At 47.7% G+C, this 20458-nt stretch overlaps 1 protein-coding gene and 1 long non-coding RNA gene across 10 annotated transcripts in view; one reads left to right on the forward strand and one right to left on the reverse strand.

Moving 5' to 3' along the window:
* Positions 1-20458, reverse strand: part of TENM4 (teneurin transmembrane protein 4) — a 2941714-nt gene that overhangs the window by 827926 nt on the left and 2093330 nt on the right. The gene's annotated exons all lie outside the window — the stretch shown is intronic.
* Positions 4737-5535, forward strand: LOC110262211 (uncharacterized). Its single transcript, XR_002346964.2, has 2 exons — positions 4737-4857; positions 5332-5535. It is a non-coding gene; the product is annotated as an uncharacterized LOC110262211 (long non-coding RNA).

A 20458-nucleotide genomic window follows, 5' to 3' on the forward strand; every position in this document is an offset into this window, starting at 1 on the left:
GGAAGGTGGGATTCTGGAACTTCTTTCATTTAGCTTTGCTCAGATTCTGAGTGTTCCTGGTGGAGAATGTGCCCAGCAATGTGTTGCACATTTAATGGGCAGGATCTTCTGTCGTCAGCAGAGGGCCAGTACAAGCTGCCCTGAGGTTGGTGGTCCATCCATTAGGGCTCAGTGGAATTTTTCCTAGGCTGTCCCGAGGGGACATGTGTGGGCAGTGAACAAGGAAGAGATCTAAGGCAGATTACGCCTCTCTCTGAAGGCTGAGGAAACAGTCTTAGACTTGGAGGAGAGCTCTCTGGCCCGTGTTAGCTGTGTGATCTTAGGCCAGTCACTTTACCTCTCTGAGCCTGTTCCTCACCCATAAAATGGGATAATGGCTGTCATCTTGCCTTCCTCAGGGAGCCATTGTGAGGCTCCCTCGAGCTAATGAATGAGAACACATTTTGCAAAGTATAAAGTGCTGTACAAATTTAAATGCTTTTTATTATTGTTGTTATCATGATCATAATTTTTATGTCCCACTAATGCTCATCTTACAACTCATCAGCATTAAGAAGCAGCAGCTCTAAGTGGAATGAGATCTTGTTTCTCCCTCGTGCATGAATTTTAGGTGTACTTGTGGGAAATCAATATTACTGTTTCAAGAGGCCTTTATCAAGCCCCCTGCTTCTGCCCACCCTGCTCCTATAGGCCTTGCCAGGACCCAGACGTACAAAGGAGGCTGGAAAAGCCAGAGCTGTTCCTGCGGGGGACTCACCCCTGTGTCCTGTCCTTGCTGCCCGCACCCTGCTCCCTTCTTACATCTGCCTAGCGTCCTGCATGCCTGGCACCGACCTGATCTTTGTCGCTGAGACGGAGCAGCTTCTCCAGGGTAACCAAGAGAAGGTATTCTCTTCCAATGCAGGTATTCCCCCTCCATCCCCGGCCTCAGACTCTTGGGCTCCCCCTTGTGGCAGGCCCTGGCCAGGCCCACTTTCCCGACCTTCCCGGAGGTCTGATAACCTGGGAAGCCACGAACCCCCGTTTTGGAAACTGTGGCTCCTCTGACCTGCAGATTTCGCCATTCCTGCGGGCTCCTAAGACCACGCCCCGGGCGCCTTTGGGAGGAGCAAGGGCGGCTCCGAGGGGAAAGCAGCCATCTAGCGACCTGTGCTCCTCTTGGCAGCTGCTTTGTTATTAAAACCAGTCCCAAGCCATGTTCCAACCTGAATCATCCCCAAACCTGGATCAGACCCCTTGAAAGATGAGGAGGGGTTTACAAAAGGGGTGCATTCCACAAAGTTTGGCTCCATTTACCCTAGGCTCAGGCTGGGTCTGACCTGAAGCGCTGTTGCTCCGGGCACTCTGCCTCTTCTTCCTCCTCTCCAGGCTTCGCCTGCTCTTTGGACCTGGAGTCGGCTTGCAATTTGTTTCTCAATCCTAACCCTACTTCGTCTCCAACACCTGCTCTCCCAGGAGCTATTGTTGCGTTTTACAGATGAGGAAACCGAGGTCCAGGGTCCAGGGTATTAAATGACTTGTCTGAGGCCTGAGGGCTCTTGAAGCGCTGGAGCCAGAAGGTGACCCAAAGTCAGGCTCCTTCCATTACCATATGCTTCCCCCTCTTTGGTTTAACAAAAATGACAAAGGCTTGGCCCCTGCCCTCGAGGAACTCTGGGTCGACTGGAACAGACAGGCAGGTAAACAAATACTGAGTGCGAACAGGGCAATAGTGAGATAATGGAGATATTTACCCATATCTCTGAAAATACAAAAGAGCTAGTTATTCATTTTGCTTGAAGAGCTTTGGTGGTGGTAGTGATGGTGCTGGTGGGGTGTGTGTATGTGTATGTGTGTCTGCGTGTGTATGGGGTCATAATTTTTGCAGAGAAGGTTTTCTGAAGCAACTTTTCCAGAGGTCAGAGACTCCAGAGAGCAAGTACAAAGATTGTGTCCCCACTCCCACAACCCTGGCCCCGGCAGGGCAGGCATCGCTAATCCACCTTTCCCGGTGAACCCAGGTATGGCCTCAGAATCCTTTACAACAAAGTATCCAGGTGGCTATACCTTTTAATTGGCAGGCAAGAGAGCATTTTTGGGTACTCCAGTGTATTAGACAATTTTTTTTAAATAAAATATCCTATCAGTTTTTATAAGTTTTAGCTATTATTTTATTCCTTTGTGAAGTATTATATTTTTCATGTTATTGACCATTGGTGTTTCATTTTTCTTTTTTGACCACGCTGCATCATAAAGAGTTCCAGAGCCCGGGATCAGATCTGAGCCACAGTTGCATGCCAGGGTGCAGCCATGCCAGTTCCTTAATCCACTGTGCCAGGTCAGGGATTGAACCTGCGTCCTAGTGTGCCAGAGACACTGCCCATCCCATTGTATCACAGCCGGAACTCCAACATTTGTGTTTTCTAGAAGAAGAAACGGGCTTCGAGAAGAGAGTGGCTTCTCTAGATCACTGTGGTGCAACAACACCTGAAATCCCATGCAGATCTTGCTTCTCTGAGTGATTTTTTAAATCTTTTGTACATTGAGGAGCCAACACTTATTGACTTCTTGCTAGGTGCCGTGTTCTGTGACATGCACAGGGAATATTTATTCCCTGTGCTACCTCTCATTCTCACAGCCACCTCTGAGGTAGCAAGATCATTCCCATTTTACAGAAGACAAAACTGAGGCTCCGAATTATAACTTGCTCAAAGTCACACAGCCAGGAGGCTGTGGAATCTAAACCTGTGTTCAGATCTGTCTCACTCCAAAGCCTATTTACTGTTTTCTTCTACATTTATTGCCAAGTGTTTGACATTTTAGAAAAGATTTCAGGTGGATGAAATGCATACCCTTGTCACTATTCCCCACTTAGGCCATGAAACAAAGCCTGCTTTATTTTTGCAGAACACCCTCCTACCCTTCATAACACATAAAGAGGGAGATTTCACAAAGTAATTGAGCACTGTTGAACATTTCTCAACGAAACCTGCTTTTAGGGGAGTTTTAAAATGAATTTTCTTTATACATTGAAATCATGTCTTTGGATAATTCAGAGGAAAGCCGGGGAAGTCTGCAATGCGCAGACCTGCTCGTCTGAGGAGTAATTTAATGCCAGTGACATAGATCTCTCTTTCTCTTTTTGCCTTTAATCCATTTTAACAAGCCAGATGGTCATGGCAAATGGGTCCTCTAACATCTCCCTTTTCTAACTCTGTTGCTCTCAGGGATTTATTTAAATTTGGTTCCTGGCAACAATCTTATACCTTCCTATTCTTTGCCATTCTTTGCCGCTATGTGGCTCCTTCCGTAACCTCCATAACTATTCCTTCTCCAGCCTCCCTCTTAGCATTAACCTTTCCTTCTATATTCTCCCATCTCTCCCAGCACAGGGTAACCTAGTAGAGGGTACCTATTCCTTCCGTTAGTTATTTCTGTGTGTGACTTCCTCCATTAGACCCAGCCTTGCTCATTTATAATCTATGTAACAGTAATTACCTTCACTGCAATGCTTTATAATTTCCGGGTACTTTCCAAGTCAAGATACTGTTTAATACTGACAATATCTCTGGGGTATTTTTTAAAAAATATGTTCAGTTTTACAGATATGGCCACGGAGTCTCAGAGAGGTGCGGCAACTTGCCCAAAATCACACAGCTCGCTAGTTATAAGGTTTAGGAGCAAATTGAGTGTTCCGTCCCCATAACTATAATATAGAGTATTTTCTATATAGTTTTATTTATTTTTATTTAAAATTCTTTTAAATTGAAGTATAGTTGATTTACAAATTTCTGCCACACAGCAAAGTGATTCAGCTGTACATATATCTATGTACATTCTATTTTATATTCTTTTCCATTATCTTTTTATCAGGATATTGAGTATAGTTCCCTGTACTACACAATAGAACTTTGTTCTGTATCCATTCTAGATATAATAGTTTGCATCTGCTAACCCCAGACTCCCAGTCCATCCCCTACCCCCTGTATAAAATTTTGAAAACTTACTGATTACAGTTTTATCAGACTCTTACTTATCAATTCTTTTCTTCTGTAAATATTTATTGAGCATTTATGTACCAGGAATTGTGCTGGATTCCAGGGAAACATGAGCGCATAAGACAAAAAAAGGTCTTTGTCTCATGGGACTTAGAGTGTGGCAGAGAGATAGTAAACAAGGAATCAAAATTTTAAAAACGCGGTAGGACAAATAATGCCTCCTTCCCTAAGGTGTCCACATCCTCTTCCCCAAACCTGTGGATGTTAACTTACATGACAAAAAGAACCTGGCAGATGTGAGGGAGTTAAGGATTCTGAGCTGGAGGATGAACCTGGCTTACCTGGGTGGGTGGACCCCATGTAATGATAAGATTCCTTAGGAAAGGGAGGTTGTAGGTTCAGAATCAGAGATGGGAGGACCAAAACAGAGGTTGGATTGATGCGATTAAGGATGGAAGAGGGCCACGAGACAAGGAATGGGGGCCGCTTCCAGAAGCTCAAAAAGATGAGGAAATGAATTTCCCTGCAGAGCTTCCAGCAGGAACACAGTCCTGCTGACGCTTATTAAACGTCTGATGTTCAGGACTATAAATAAATAAATCTCTGTTGCTTTAAGCCATTAAAACTGTGGGAATGTGTTACAGCAGGAAGAGGGAAGGAACACACAAGGTGATCACAGATTGTGACCAACGCTGTGAAGAAAAGAAACAGCTTGATGCTGTAACAACTGGGGAAGGACTCTCTGGGGAGAAGATGAGAGTGGACCAGCCCAAGGAAAAGTGTTCCAGGCAGAAGGAACAGCAGGTGCAAAGGCCCAGAGGAGGAACGTTGATGAGGAACAAAAACACAGCTAGACGTCAGTGAAGGTTGGAGAGTTAGAGTAAGTTGGATCCTGCCAGGCCTATTTGGCCACAGCAGATTTAAGAAAGAGGAAGCTCTTGAAGGATTTTAAACACGGGGAGAGGTAATTTGCCATTGCGTTGTCTGAAGTTCCTTGCAGGACAAAGACCCTTCCTTGGCGGGGTGGGTACTTAAACCCAGTCAAGACCAACCCATCCTCCAAATTAGTCTTGTGCTCTACCAGGCTTTTAGAATAGGTCCAATCTTCATCAGAAAGCATAGGGTTTGCTTTGTGCCAACCTGGCCCTCCAGTTCTGTAGGGAGCAGGTGTTGAACCACGGGCAGCAGACATCACTGTAGCCTTGGATGTAGTTTATTACAGTGCGGGAGCACTGTCCTGTGATGTGGTGGGGGACTCAGCATTACTGAACTTAGCAAGGCCGCTGGCCAGGGGCAGAACCTATCATTTGAAATACGTATAATTATTTTGCTTATTTATGCCTTCTGTCTTTAGACTGTGAGTGCTGAGAAGCCAAAGACCACCTGGACTTTTATCCCTGTGTTTCCAGTGCTTGCCTGCAGCAGGTACTCCACAGACACTTGTGAAAGCGTGGAGGATTGGAGGAAAAGGGCAGCGGTAATTTAGCTCTGCTTTTGTAGGAAACAGAAAGGGGAAGAGGACTTGTAAGCAGTAAAATATAAACATCAAAACAACCTACATTTGCTTCTGCAGAAATGCTTGTTTTGAAGGTAGGAATTTGTTCTAACGCAGTTTAAAGGAGCGTACCTACATTCCCCAGTGAAAAACACAAAGCAAAATTCCGAACCAGGGGTTCCCGTTGTGGTGCAGTGGTTAACGAATCCCACTAGGAACCATGAGGTTGTGGGTTCAACTCCTGGCCTTGCTCAGTGGGTTGGGGATCCGGCGTTGCCGTGAGCTGTGGTGTGGGTCTCAGACGCGGCTGGGATCCCGCATTGCTGTGGCTGTGGTGTGGGTGGCAGACACGGCTGGGATCCTGCATTGCTGTGGCTCTGGCGTAGGCCAGTGGCTATAGCTCTGATTAGACCCCTAGCCTTGGAACCTCCATATGCGGTGGGAGCTGCTCAAGAAAAGGCAAACAGACCAAAAAAAAAAAAAAAAAAATGTTCCACAACGGCGACTGAATGCAATTGCATAAGCAGACACAAAATGCACACACTATAGCATGCACATCAAACACCCACCAGCCACCTTAGGGCACTGCCTGTGGGAGGAGCCACAAGCATCCACATCTGGTTTCCAAATCCCTGTCCAGTTTCAGCAATGCTCTGTCACAAGAACTCAAGGCTCTAATGCCCACCTCCATAAGCAAACTCCAGGTCTTTTTCAAGGGAAAGCCCTATTCTTACTGTAGTATTTATGCATTTAACCAATGAATATATTTAAAACCAGGCTACCATTTTTATTAGGTCCCTTTTTTTAAAAACTATGTCATTGGTGAAGTTCTTGTATGTCGTGTCTTTTACTCCATTTCAACCATAAACCTAGGAGTTTGTAAGGCACGGTTTTGGATACTACAATGATTTTCAGAACCCACATGTGGTGTTATAGCAGAACGGACTGTACTTTCTCCTGTCTGCAATACCACGAAAACAAGAAAACATACACAATGACTAGCAAGAAATTAAAATCATTGAACACTAGGAATGATTCATAATGTCCTTCTGGTGTCTAGGACATCCCTCTTATTATTTATTTCTTCATTTTTCATCCATACTTCCATCTATATGTTTATTCTAGAAATAGTTATCAAATGCCTGTTCTGTGTCAAGTCCTGAGATAAACCCTGGCGATAGAGTAAAGAACAGAGTAGGGTCTTAAGAAGTCTTAGCATTGGTAGAAAATTATGTAACTAAAAAATCCTGTTAGTTGCAATGGATGAAATGCCTATACCTCCCTCCCGCCTCCTAACTCATATGTTGAAATACTAACCTCAGGGTGATGGTGTTTGGAAATAGGGCTTTGTGGCCGTGATTAGGTCATGAGGGTGGAGCCTGCATGACTGGGGTTAGTGCCCTTATAAAGGAGACCCTCGAGAACTCCCTTCTCCCTTCAGTCATGTCGGGAAACAGTGAGAAGACAAGCATCTCTGGACCAGGATGCAGCCCCTCGCCAGACAGGGACTCTGTCGACAAAAGAAACTTTGTTGCTATAAGCCACGCTGTCTATGGTACCTTGTAGCTACAGCCTGAGCTGACTCAAAACAGTAATTCATCTCTATTGTAGGCTTGCTATGTTCCAGGCACTACGATTGATCAGCACTTTAAATGCAACATTTTACTTCATCCTGTCAATACTTGGTGGTTATTGGTATGGAGTGCCAGCTGTGGCGAAACAGGATTGGCAGAGTCTCTGCAGCACCAGGACACAGGTTCAACCCCTGGCCCAGCCCAGTGGGTTAAAGGATCTGGTGTTGCCTCAGCTGTGGTGAAGGTTGCAATTGCAGCTTGGCTCTAATCCCTGGCCTGGGGAACTCCGTATGCCTCAAGGTGGCCAAAAAAGAAAAAGAAAGAAAGAAAGAAAAAAACCCCAGAAAACGTGGTTAGGGTTATTAGTAGGTCTTACCAATAAGTGGAGCAGGCATTATTTCTCTCCCCATTTTCCAGATGAGGTTACAAAGGCTTAGCAATAAGTGGTTGGTCTGGCTCCCAAGCTTGTGCTTTTGAATGATACTGATGACATCTGGCTACCTCATTTCCCCTTGATCAGTCTGAAGATGAGGGAGAGTCTGAAAAGACACTAAGTTACACTGTTTTCCATAAGATTTTAATAGGGAATTGTGGGTGGAGGGAGAGGAGGGGAGGATGAAGAAGAGAGAGAGAGTTCCGTGCATCCTGGCAGAACACCGGTGCCCATGGGGAACGGCGGCTGGCGAGAGGGTCTTGAGGATGAGTGGCTGCAGGTTTTCAAAGACTGAGGAGGTAAATCTCCCCACTTACATAGTTTGCTTTGCTGCAATGTCAATCCTTCCCCCCTCCCAGACCTCCACACAGTCTGGGGCACACCTGGGGGAAGATCAAGCTGACAGGTCAGGTGCCCGACTGTGCTGGAATACTTCCTACTTGGGTAGTAAAGGAGCCCAGTACGTGCCCACTAGGTGATGGCCAGTCATTCCGGGTCCTCCTTGGTCAATAGAGAGACTTGAGAGCCAGTGTTGGGACTGGAGGAAATCAGACTGGCTGTGCAGCGAAAACCCAAGTCCTCGGAAATCTTCAGATTCCCCAGGGAAAGCTTGGATGTAGATTGGGGGCATACAGGTCCATTTTTACCTACTTCTCAAAGGACTAGGGAATGGCAGCTGACCTCTGAGTAACAGATGTGCAGAGCAAGGCTCTCAAATAGGGAAGCTTGGGCTCGAATCCCAGTTTGGCCATTTAATGGGTGACCTTGGACACCCTAGCCTTCCTGCACCCCAGTTTCCTTTATCTACAACTTGAAGGTGATCTTCCCTACCTCACGGGGTTATTTTGAGAATTGAATGTACCGCAAATGTCAATGGCAACGCAAAGTGTTCACTCTGATGGCAGAGTGTAAACAGCTTTCTACTTGCTGGGATCATGGATGGAGACCCATTTCCATTCCATTGGGTCTATGTACCTGAGTGTGTCACTAAACTTCTCTGGCTCTCAGTAAAATGAGGAACTGAGAGCCCTATGGCAGGGCTGTGAGGCTTAAAAGAAAAAACAGAATCTGCTAATCAGTCTGGTGGGCATACAGCAGATACCCAAGCTCAGTGCCAAGGCTAATCCATATGGTACCTTTTGTGAATTCGACTTCAGAGACCACTTCCCCTTCCTTTAGGAGACCCAGCTTATACAGGTTTCAGCTCCAAGTCACTACCCTGGCCTGCGGGCTTCTGTGCAGTGTGCAACTGGCACATCTGTACAGTTCAGCCTGCACTGTTATAACTGTGCTAATTAGTATTCTTTTGCCTCTGACTTGCCTCCTTTGTACCATCTTGAAACAATTCTAGGTTTGGAAGAAAGCACTTAGGCCCCTCCCTCATTGCCTGTCTCCTGGCTCCAGCTGCCCTCTTTCTTGTGACCTGGATTCCCCACCCTATTCTCCCACTTCCCATTCTCCTCCTCTGGTCCTCCCTTCCCCCTCGCCGCCCCCCCCAGGATCCTGGCCGCCCCTCCCTGTGCAGCTGGCTTGAAGAGCACTCAGCTGGGAGGCTGGATCAGTGACCTCGCTCTGGTCTCACAGGCCCAGCCTGGGTTCTGGAGCAGCTTCTGCTGAGATAATCTACTGCTTTCATTGCCAATAGCAGTCAGAAGGAAGCAGACGAACATGGCCCATAAAGGGCAAGAATCCTTAGTGGGGAGCTGGGTTGGCTGCAGAGCCATGGAAGGTTATTTTTAGTGTCTGGCCACTGAGGTGTCAGGAGAAACTGCCAAGTGGGAAGGCAGCCTGCTGCTCGAGGACTGGGCTCCCGGGCGCCTGCCTGCAACTTTCAACCCCAGGTCTTTGTGGTTCCTCTTCCTCCATGGCGAGGGATCGAGGCAGAGCTAATAGTGTGGCAGCCAGCCCTCTGCTAGAAGCCAAAGTGGGCCAGGAGGGATGGCAGTGGCTCCTGCCTGGGCCGGGTATTGGAGCTAGTGTTGCCTCTGCCATGGCTTAGCGCCAGGCGCTCAGCTCATCTATGGTCCCCACTTTGCAGGTGAGGAAACTGGGCTCCAGAAATATGAAGTGACTTCCTTAAGGCCATTTACAGTGAGTTTTCACTGTGGCTGTCTTTGTCAGCCCTTCTTCAGAGCATGGAGTTGGCAGGGTGGTGAAGGGATACAGCCAGAACCCCTGGGTGTGCCTCCCAGCCTCTAACTGGCATGTGACCTTAGACCAGCTCCCTACCCTCCCTGAGTCCCAGGTTCTTGGTCCTCAGATGGGGGGAGGGGAGGTGCCACCTCTTTGGGGTGTTGGGAACTAAAGAAGGGGCAGCACGGAGGCGTGGACAGGTGTTCCTGGCCCGGCAGACGTGCTGCACGAACGTTAGCATCGGTGCGGTACCTCTGCTGCCAGGCCATTGGCCAATCCTGGTCGTGCATCCCAGCTCATCCTCACAAGGCTCAGCAAGGCATTTTCAGCTCCATTTTTCAGACATGGAAACTGAGTTCCAGGGATCAACTGAATTCCTCAAGGGGAGGAGATGGGCCTTGAGCTCAGAGTTCTGCCCACCTAGTTCCAAGACCTTTCTTCCCTAGGCTGGAGCTTCCTGTGTGCTGTGTCCCCTGGGAATTTGAGCAGAGGGGTCGGGTGTCAAGAGCTGGTACAGCGTGTGAATGTGAGTGTGTGTGTGTGTGTGTGTGTGTTAGGAAGGCTGGTGGGGAAGAAGAGGAAAGCAGTGTAACCCAGAGCTGGGCTCAGCAAGGATCTAACTCCCCTTTCCTCCCTCTTGGCTCCCAGGGTGTCCTTGAGACAAATGATGGGAGGTGGGTGCTACCCTTATCCCCACCTTATAGATGAGGAAACCGAGGTACAGAGCAGTTAAGTGACCTGCCCGCATTCACCTGGCTGGTCAGCAGGGATGCTGGGACCCCAGCCCAGACATCCTCTGAAACGGGCACTTGTGGCTACTGTGCTAGACCCACACTTTCAGGACTTCTTAAGGCCCTGGCATTGTGATGAGTGGCCTCTCTGCTTTCCTTCATTTAACCCTCATGGCAACCCTGTGGTTATCATCAAGGAAAGGAAATGAAAATGAAAATGAAAAAAAGAGCACACCTTGAGCCAGAGGTACCGGATTGGGACTGGGACCCAGGTTTTCCTGTGAACTGGGAATCTCCAGCTTTCCTTGCTCTGAAGGGAACAAGACATCCTTTCATCACGGGGCCTCTCATGGGGCTGGTGCTCAGTATGGTACCCACTGGGAAATGCTTATCTCGCATTTACTTGGAAATACTCACTGTCCCCACCTTCTCGGATCCTGTTTTCTAACACCAAGACTTTGCGCCTTTCCCTCTGCCCAGTGCGCTGTCTCTCTACCCAGTCTTCTGGATACCCGGGGAGAGCTTGACAAGGTCCTAGCTCTGGTTTTTCCAGACTTTTCCTTTCCTAGCAGCTGTTCCCTTCTGTGTGCTTCCTATGAAAATACTGTGCAGTGGTGGTCTATTTTGGTATGGATTCCTTCCTTCACTCACTCTCTTCCTCACTCATCCTTTTATCCATTCACTCATTAAATATTTATTGAGTAACTACTATGTGCAGGGCATTGTTTTAGGTCCTGGGGACACAGCAGTGATGCAGGCCCTCCGGAAATGTACACTGCAGTGGGAGAAAAGAGATCCCTAACCCAATGAATAAACTGCATTTAACAATTTTTTTATTTTATTTATTTTTTTGCTTTTTAGGGTGGCACCCATACCACATGGAAGTGCCCAGGCTAGGGGTCATATTGGAGCTACAGCTGCCAGCCTAAGCTACAGCCACAGCAACACCAGATTTAAGCCATATCTGCGACCTACACCACAGCTCACGGCAATGCCAGATCCCCAACCCACTGAGCAACAGACCAGAGATCGAACCTGCATCCTCATGGATACTCGTCAAATTCGTTTTTGCTGCACCACAATGGGAACTCCCGCATTTGACATTTTTGAAGGGACAAGACAGGAAACACTGAGAGTGGAAAGGATTGCAATATTTATTTATTTTTCTTTATTTTAATAGCCACACCTGCCACAGGTGTATGGAAGTTCCCAGGCAAGGGGTTGAATCGGAGCTGCAGCTGTGACTCAGTCACTCACAGCTGCAGCAATGCCAGAAACTCTAACCTACTGTGTGGGGTTGGGGATTGAAACCCCACCTTCTCAGGGACCTGAGCTGCTGCAGTTGGACCCTTAACCCACTGTGCCACAGTGGGAACTCCAGGACTGCAGTTTTAAATAGGGTGTTAGACCAGGTCAGCCTGAGGCTGTGACCTTCAAGCAAAGACCTAGAGGAGGTGAGGGAGCCAGCCAGGAAGGTATGGCCTGGAGAAGAGCCACAGGCAGATGGAGCATGGATGCAGAGGACACAGCTGGAGGTAAGTTCCCAGACCAGGCCCAAGGCTCTTGGAGCTGCTATGGGGTAAGGGAGGGCAGAGTAGCAGTGGTGCTCGACAAAAGCCTGCTTATTTGGGAGGCTTCAGGGAATGTTGAAGATTTTTCCAGCAGTGTTCCCTCCAACTTTCTCATTTGCATTTTCAGAAGAAGGCATTTGACTCGAAACTAAAATGTGTGATCCCTAAGTATCCAACCAGCGCCTCACAGTCTGAGGGGCAATTAGAACCCAAGGAGTTAGGGACCTGCTTGGCTTTTGACCACAGGATGTCTCTGAGTGCTTCTGATTCTGGCTCCAAGCTATTTCAGAAGCCTCAGTTTTATTTTCTGTGAAATGGGGCTTATAATACCTAACCCCAGTCCCCTTTTGGCTGTTGCATCAAATCAGGGACATCTATTTTTTCGCTTGTTTAGTTTGTTTGTTTTTAAGTACAATGTGGAGCTCAAGCTAGACAGAGCCTAGTTTTAATAGAAACTCTATCGTTGTGTGCTTGTACCCAAAGCAATCATCTTTGATTTTTAGATTACCCCTTCTCATTGACTGTGCCAGTGATGCCACGATTTGGGCACCCTAGCCTCATTTTATGGATGAAAAAGCTGTGCTCAGGAAGGTTGATTCACTTGCCCAAAGGTGCACAGGTAGGGAGAGGAAGACCCGGATTCAAATTCCAGAATGTGTGAAAGCCTATGCAGACTTCCCAGCTGTGCTGAAGCAAGGCTGAGGCCAAAGCTAAGCTGACAGAAAAGGACACAACAGAGCCAAAGGCTATAGGAGACCTAATGCAAATTCCCAGGCCTTCCTCACAGGTGCTGCTAGCCAGGAACAGGGGTCCTCAGAAGGGAGAGAAGAGGTAGAAGGGTGAAACGGACTGTGGATCACTCCTGGGGAGGCAGAGCTGTAGACTGAGGCTGTGGGGCCAGCTCAGGATGTAGCATGACACAAGAAGCTACTGGCCAGTCCTGGCTGGGGCCACACATCTTGCTGGGCAGAGAGGGTGATGCCCAGCCCCCAGCCAGCACATCTATGGGTAGCAAAGGGCCAAAGGTATCAGTCTTATCTGATAGGATAGTAAGTATATTAAAATAAATCCCAAAGACTCTACAAAAGGAGAAGAAAGACTAACCGGGGGTGGGGGGGGGGAAGGGAGGGAAAATCAGAAAATCATTTTTTATACATTAAAATAAATAAGAGGCCTAAACAAAACTATCTTTATTAATATTTCCACACGAGTGATAAGACAGATGGGTTGGAATTAGATATGGGAACATGTAATATTCTACAAAGGAAACTCTAGGGAGACCCGGGGAGTTACAAAGGTCATTTCTCATTAAGGGTGAACTTTTCTATTCTTTCCTCCTCAGCCTTTATCCTAACTAATCCTCCGCCAGAGCCAGCTAGTGCCCACTCCTTTTATGTGCTGGAAACAGGCTGTGGCACGCAATGCCCCCTCAGCTAGTCTGTGCAAGGCTATTGTTAGCTCTGCCAAAGAATTAGTGCGATTGTTGCCCATTCTTGGGCAGTGGAGAGATTTTTTAAATTGTCTGTTCAGCAGCTCTAGGGTACAAGCAGCCTACTAACTGCATCTTTTGGACATCTAGGACCGGGGGAGATGGGTCTCCCTTGACTTGGGCCTCAGGAAAAGCACAGATGGCTGAATTTCAGGGGTCCCGGGCACCTTGGGAGAACCGTGGGCTTTGAGAGAGAGGAGTCCCCAGACACAGGTGCCTTGGCTGCACGTGTGCATCGGAACAAGGCGGTTGTGTGGCTGGCTGTGAAGTGCCCGTGATGGAGTCTGGAACACTCAGGGAAGAAGCACTCGCTCATGGGGTGGATGGGTGAGAGAATGCTGGTGGCGTTCCCGCCAGAGTCAGTGTTTGTTGAATGTGTGAGGGTGCACGGAAGTCTTAGGAAAGAAAATTACTGTTGGGGAGAGTTATAGTTGAATTGTACCCCCCCTCCAATTTGCAATCCTAAGCCCCAGCATCCCAGTCTGCGACTTTATTTGGAGATAAGGTCTTGACAGAGGTAATCAAGGTGAGATGAGGTCATTAGGATGGACCATGATACCCAAAGACTAGTGTCTTAGAAAATGAGGAAATTTGGACACAGAGACACACGTGGGGAGAAGGCATGTGGACATGAAGGCAGAGATTATGGTGATGTTTCTATAAGCCAGTGATCACCAGCAACCCACCAGAAGCTGGGGAGAGGATCTTGGGAGGAGCCAGCCCCACAGACACCCTGAGCTTGCACTTCCAGCCTCCAGCACTGTGAGGCAACACATTTCTGTTGTTTCAGCCACCCAATCTGGTGCTAGGTTATGGCAGCCAAAAAAAAAAGAAAAAAAAATACAAGAGCATCAGCGAAATCATGGGCTGTACTGTGCAAATCCCTGGCTCTGGCCTGGCATGGAGTACCACCTTAATACATGCTTCTAGAATGAAAGAGAAAGACAAATACCAGATGATAGCTCTTATATCTGGAATCTAGTGCATGGCGCAAATGAACCTATCTACAGAAAAGAAACAAACTCATGGACAGGGAGAACAGACTTGTGGTTGCCAAGGTGGTGGGGAGGGAGTGGAAGGGATTGGGAGTTTGGGGTTAGTAGATTCGAACTACTGCCTTTGGGATGGATAAGCAATGAGATCCTGCTGTATAGCATAGGGAACAATATTTAATCAGCTGTGATGGAACATGATGGAGGGTCATGTGAAAAAAAAAGAATGTATATAAATGTATAACTGGGTCACTTTGCTGTACAGCGGAAATTGACAACATTGTAAATCAACTATATTAAAAAAAATTAAAAATAAAAGGAATCCATGAGCTATTGTAGAGGAAATACCCCACAGGGTGTCTCGAATGTAGTGGAAACTTGTAATATTCATCACAGGAATGAATGCACGAGGTTATACATAAAGCATGCATCGCCGAGGTGGGCATGTGAGCAGGTGTTCCGTGAGTATTTCCCAGCTGTTGGTCCCTGGAGCTAACACTTAGATATCGTCTACTCTGAGTCAGGTGGTGCTCAAAGTGATGGGCATGTATGTTCCTCTCCTTTGAACAACCCTGGTATTGATTCCATTTAAAAGAAGAAGAAACAGAGGCACAGAGAGGTGAAATCACTTTCCTGAATTCACCCAGCTGAGTGGCAGAGTTGGTTTTTGGATTTGGTTGGTTTAGGATGAGGGTCTCTATTCTTATCCACTGTTTGAAATACGGCACATGAAGAGCCTGGCACATAGTAGGTGCCCTATTCCACACAAGCAAGTAGAGGAGGGGATATGGGCCCAGCAGGGAGAGCAGGGTCCCAGCCCCTGGTGGCTTGACAGCTGAGAAGTGACCCTGTGGTTCCTTCCTAAGTTCCCCCAAGGGCAGCAGGGGGCCTCCTATGTCAGCCCTACCTCACCCACCACCGGTCCTTCTACTGGAAAGAGAAGAAGCCTGCTTGATGCTAAAGCAGGGAGTGAAACAGAGGGGACATCAAAGATGTGCTCTGTCTGTCAGCAAGGCCGCTTGGCTGGCAGAGCGATAGGTCACCAGCATCCCGCCTCCTCCCCATAACTCATTGCAAGCCAAGTGCCTGGTGCTGACTCCACGCTTCCCGCTGCAGGGCCCACCTGCTGTTCGCAGGCTTTCCCAGAAGCTCCCACGCTGTGCCAAGGACCAGGCGCAGCAGAAATTTACGACGTCACAGGCCAGCGTCCTCTACCCTGACCACTGCTCTTGGCCACGAGTTTAATTATTTAAACAGATTTTACATTTTATGAACATGCCCTCAGTCCTGGCAGAGGAGAGCCTTAGGAGAAAAAAAAAATTGCTTGAAAGATTAAATTGAAATATGCAAGGACAGGGGATGGGAAACACTGCCAGATGCCTGAGTGTGAATGTGGTGGCACTCAAGGCTCCTTCAAAATTGCTGCATTTTAGCAGCCCCTTCCTCAGCAAAGGTGTATGTCTGCCTCAATGCAGAACAAAGTAACTCTTCATTATCCTTGCAAGTCTGTAATTTTGCTTCTGCTGGTCAGTGTGTTGGTAATGCACGTGCACTGTACACAAACACACACACATGTGCACACACATATGTACACGCTTGCTCACAGACTCTATGTACCTGTGCATTCATAAGCCAAAAATACACAAATTACTGCCCCCGCAGAGTGTCCATTCTATGGCAGGAGACTTCCTTGGGCCTCCTCCCTTGGGGATCCTTTTCTCCCAAGAGGGTCCTGCTAAAATGCTTCCGTCCTGTGACGGAAGCCTCCTGTGTTATTTCCTCTGGCTGCCCTGACTTTCCACACTCTGCAGGTGGCTCTCAGAGCCCACACTCCCTGTGCTGTAACTGCCAGGAAACTTGAGGTCCTTCCTTTTTCTCAGACTGTGAACTCCATGAGGGGAAGGACTGTCAACTTTTGTTCCTATCCCTGCACCTGTCACTGAGTCTGGCACACAGTAGGTCCTCAATATGGGTGGCCACTGGAAGACCCCTCTGCTTCTCTCGGGCCACGAGAATCTCTGGTATGTTCTCGCTACTCTGACATTTTTGGGGGGTTCATTTTGTGGTTCATTTACGCATTCGCTCACTGGCTCCATTCATTCATCCAGCATGTAATTACTGAGCACCACCAGGGATGAGGGTAGGTGCTGGGGATATGCTGATAAAGACGGGATAGGCCCCTATCCTCAGTGTGTTCACATTCTGGTCATGGAAACAGCTAGGAGACTGCTGTTCTCTGGGTCTTTGGATGCTGGTTTCTCAGAGGGCTATAGGCAGCCATCCGTCCTCAGGGCCATGGCACACCCAGGCTGGGTGTGGGAAGATCCATCCTAAAACTGAAATCAAGAGGGGTCTGTGTCCTCCTGCCTGACCTAGAGGACAAATCTGGAGAAGATGAACCTCACCAATCTCCCTCTTCCAAGCTCTACACCTCTGTGCAAACTGGGGACACCAAAGTCCAAGGCTATTAAAATAATAATGCAAATAATCCATATTTTTCATCTTAAAAGCACTTCTGGAGCATCTGATTAATCTTTCCAGTCCCTTCGCTTGTAGTGAAGTATACATTTTTGCTTATAGCTGAAGAAAGTGAAGCACAAGGTGATTAAACTATTGGCCTGAGGCTACAGAGAAAGCGAAGTTTTGAGCCGGGATTCGATTCATCAGTCCTTAGTTATTTTGAACGGTTGCAGGCTTAAAGGCCCCTGTCCATTGGGCAGCTGCTGGGGAGGGAAGCCAATTTGCCTTGGTGGACAGGACTGCTTGCTGATGAAGAGTCAGAGTTTTGCAGGTGCATAGACCTGGGTTTGCTTCCTGCCTCCCACCCCGACTTGCAGTTGGGTGACTTTGGGCAAGTGGTGCAAGCTCCCTGAGCTCCAGCCTCCTCATCTATAAAACGGAGATAACACCTGTGTTGCGAGATTAGGAGGGTGAAAATAAATGAGACTATGTGTGTAGAGCACTTAGCAGGGGGCAGGATAGCTTCTTCTTAAAGATGTATTGAGAGAGAAGCTTTTGAAATGGGCAAGATATTTAGAGCTAATCATCATCATTCAACATCATTGGGGCACTTGGTACACTCTGGACATGAGGTGTCTCAGCATAGCTTCATCACATATTGGTGCCTTTTAGGATAAACAACAAGCTCCTGTTGTATAGCAGGGGGAACTATGTTCATTATCCTGTGATCAATCATAACAGAAAAGAAACAGTAAAATTAAAAATCGCTTGGTGTCTTTTTATGACTATGAGTTGGCTGCCACAGCTACATCGTGTCATCCACCTGCTGTCCTTCTCCATGAATGAATGCCAAGCCCCTGGGCTACCTGCTGTGGGAGACACGGAATTGCCTTGCATGTGGACCCTTCCCTCTGCCCTGGATCTTGGCATTTCCAACCCACTTAAGAGTCACAAAAGCCCTGCGTTTACCCAGGTTGCCCATTAGATTGACCCAGGTTGTTGAGAAGACTTAGTGTCACCTGCAGTGGACACTGCACTGCACTTAGCCTTGCTATTTAAGCTAATGTTTTAGACGTGCCTGGCTGGTGCCAGGCTCGTAACATGCATTCTTTGTAATCCTCACATGTTTAATCTTCACATTGATCCTATGAGGCATGAACAATTCTCAGTCTTTCTTTGTAGGGGAAGGAACTGAGAAGCAGAGAGGAAAGTAATTTCTGGAACGTTCCATTGTCAAGTACATGGTCTGCCAATGCTGAGCTTGGTACAGCTAAGAGGAGATTTATATCTCAAGTGAGAAGAGAGAGGAGGCTATGAAAGCCAGAATCATAACCTAGTTCTTAGTAACTTGCTGAGTGGATTTCAGGCTGTCACCAAGAGCTCTGTGCAACTTTAGCTGACCCCCAAGTATATACAGGATCTCTGTTATTGGCCTAGATGGTGTTAGGCTCTGAGGATGTTACGAGAGCAATAGAGGGTTCCTTTTTTCTTGAAGACGTATTGACACAGAAGCACTGGAATTGGACATGGTGCTTGGAGCTGCCAATCGTCATCATTATCATTGCCTTCCAGCATCTTTGGGGGCACTTGCTATATTCCAGATGTAAAGATGTTGCATACAGGATCTCCTATTTAAGCCTCCCAAATTGCTATGAAAAGATATTGCTTTCCCATTTTAGAGGTGAGAAAACTGAGGCCTGCTAGAAAGCTTTCAGAGGTTAAAATAACTTTGTCAAGGTCACAGAGGCCAGCACACATGAGGGCTGGGTTTTCTCTCATGCAGGGTTGGTTACCTAGGGGGGATTGCTTCCACCCCAGTCAGGGTCCTGTGAGGGAAGCCTCCTGTCTTATTTCTTCCCGCAGTGCTCTGCTGGGCTTCCTCCTCTGCAGGAATAAGAATTAATAGCTCTAAGGTTGGAAAAGTCACTCCTCATTTACACGCTTTTGCAGGCCTGCCTTGGGAGAGTACTTAACTTTTGCATTTTCTCTTCCTCCTCTCAAACATGCACCTGCCTCCTGGGGGTGTGTCTATTTTATTAATGATGATAAAGTGATCTGAGCACATGGTACCGAGACTCACAAGACATGCACAGCGCCTTTCACCTTGAGGACCACTTGACAGGGCCATGTGGAGCGGAAGGACACGGGGACCCTGCTTTGTGCAGGGCCTTGGTCTAAATGCTGCCGCATCAGTGTCCCATCCAATCCTCTCAAAAGCCCCACAGGGTGGGCTGCATGGCAGGTGGGAGACAGAATTATCAGGGTTTCAGAGACCCGTGGAACCGTGGGAGGGAAAAGAGAGAGCTGGGGCCAAGGTGGAACATGGCTCAGAACCACTAGCGCTCATGGCTCTTAGCGCTGCGGATTCCCCAGGCTTCCTTGCAGTTAGGTGAGTCACGTGACTCAATCCCACCCATGGAGTGTGGGCAGACGGGTGGTGTGCTACTGCCGGGCATGGCTCCTACACACCACCGCTTGTGAGCTTGCCTTCTTACTGCTAGAAGATTAAAGAAGGTGGAGCCACAAAGGTAAGGAGCCTGGGTCCCTGAATGACCGGTGAGTCCCTGCAGACCGAGGACCACCTTCGATGTGGGAAATCTGCTTTTCCCACGTCAGGTCACTGAGATTTGGGGTTTACCTACTGCATTCACTAGCACTAGTTACTTAATAACTAGAAAAAAATCATGGGACTTTTATAGTGTTTAGTTTCCCAGTCACTTTCATGTATGTTAAAATTGGAGGATTGTTGAGAGACTTCTGGTTTCAGTGTCATAAGTAATTATGTGTTTCTGAAGAAAATTACTTCTCTTCCACCCTAAGGACATCTTGCGGATGGAACATCCCTTCTTCCAATACCCTGGCTGCTCACAAGCTCACAGAAGTTGTAGCCCTGGGATCAAAAGTGCATGACCTGCTGTTTGAGTGTCAGCTTCACTACTGGCATCATATGCTCCCTAAGTGACTGGCTTTCTCCACACTTCAGTTGTCCCATCTGCACAATGGGAATTGACAGGGGCATCGGGTTGTATGTGTGTGTCGGGCCGGGGGCGGGGTGGATTCTATCTGCTTGTGTAGCTCATACCTAACTCTGCTGCAGAGTCATTTGCAAAAACCTGAGTCCCAGAAAGTAGGACATGGCAGTCGGCTTGGGGGTGACCACTCAGACCTTCCTTTCAGGGCTACACAAACTGTTAGGGATGGTCCATGGAGCACTGGAAGGTGAAAGGATAAACAGGGCACATTTTTGCTGTAAATGTACAGAAATAAAACTTTTTGGATTTTGACGTGGCATATGTATAAGCAACTTCAGGGATGTTTTCTCTTTATGTTACCTAGTCTCAAGGTTCTCTCCACCTGACAGACTCTTGAAAGGAGAACATTTTAGCGTGTGCTAGGGAGAGAACAGTCTGCCACTTGGCCATGCCCAAAGTGCTACCAGCTGCGCGGCCCTGGTGCTGCCCCCGGCTGCTCTGCAGGACCAAGGCATAGGCTTTGACCACACTCCCTGAGAGCAGCAGCATCTCTTCACCTCAAGCATCAATCCCTAATTTTCATGAAATGCCCCAGGTCAGGAATTTCCCCCTGATTTTTTTTACTTTTTAA

The sequence above is a fragment of the Sus scrofa genome, chromosome 9 (assembly GCF_054392235.1).
Source record: "Sus scrofa isolate SSC_HxYL_T2T_F1_AM1 chromosome 9, Sscrofa_HxYL_maternal_Yorkshire_Landrace_v2.0, whole genome shotgun sequence".
Lineage (NCBI taxonomy): Eukaryota > Metazoa > Chordata > Mammalia > Artiodactyla > Suidae > Sus > Sus scrofa.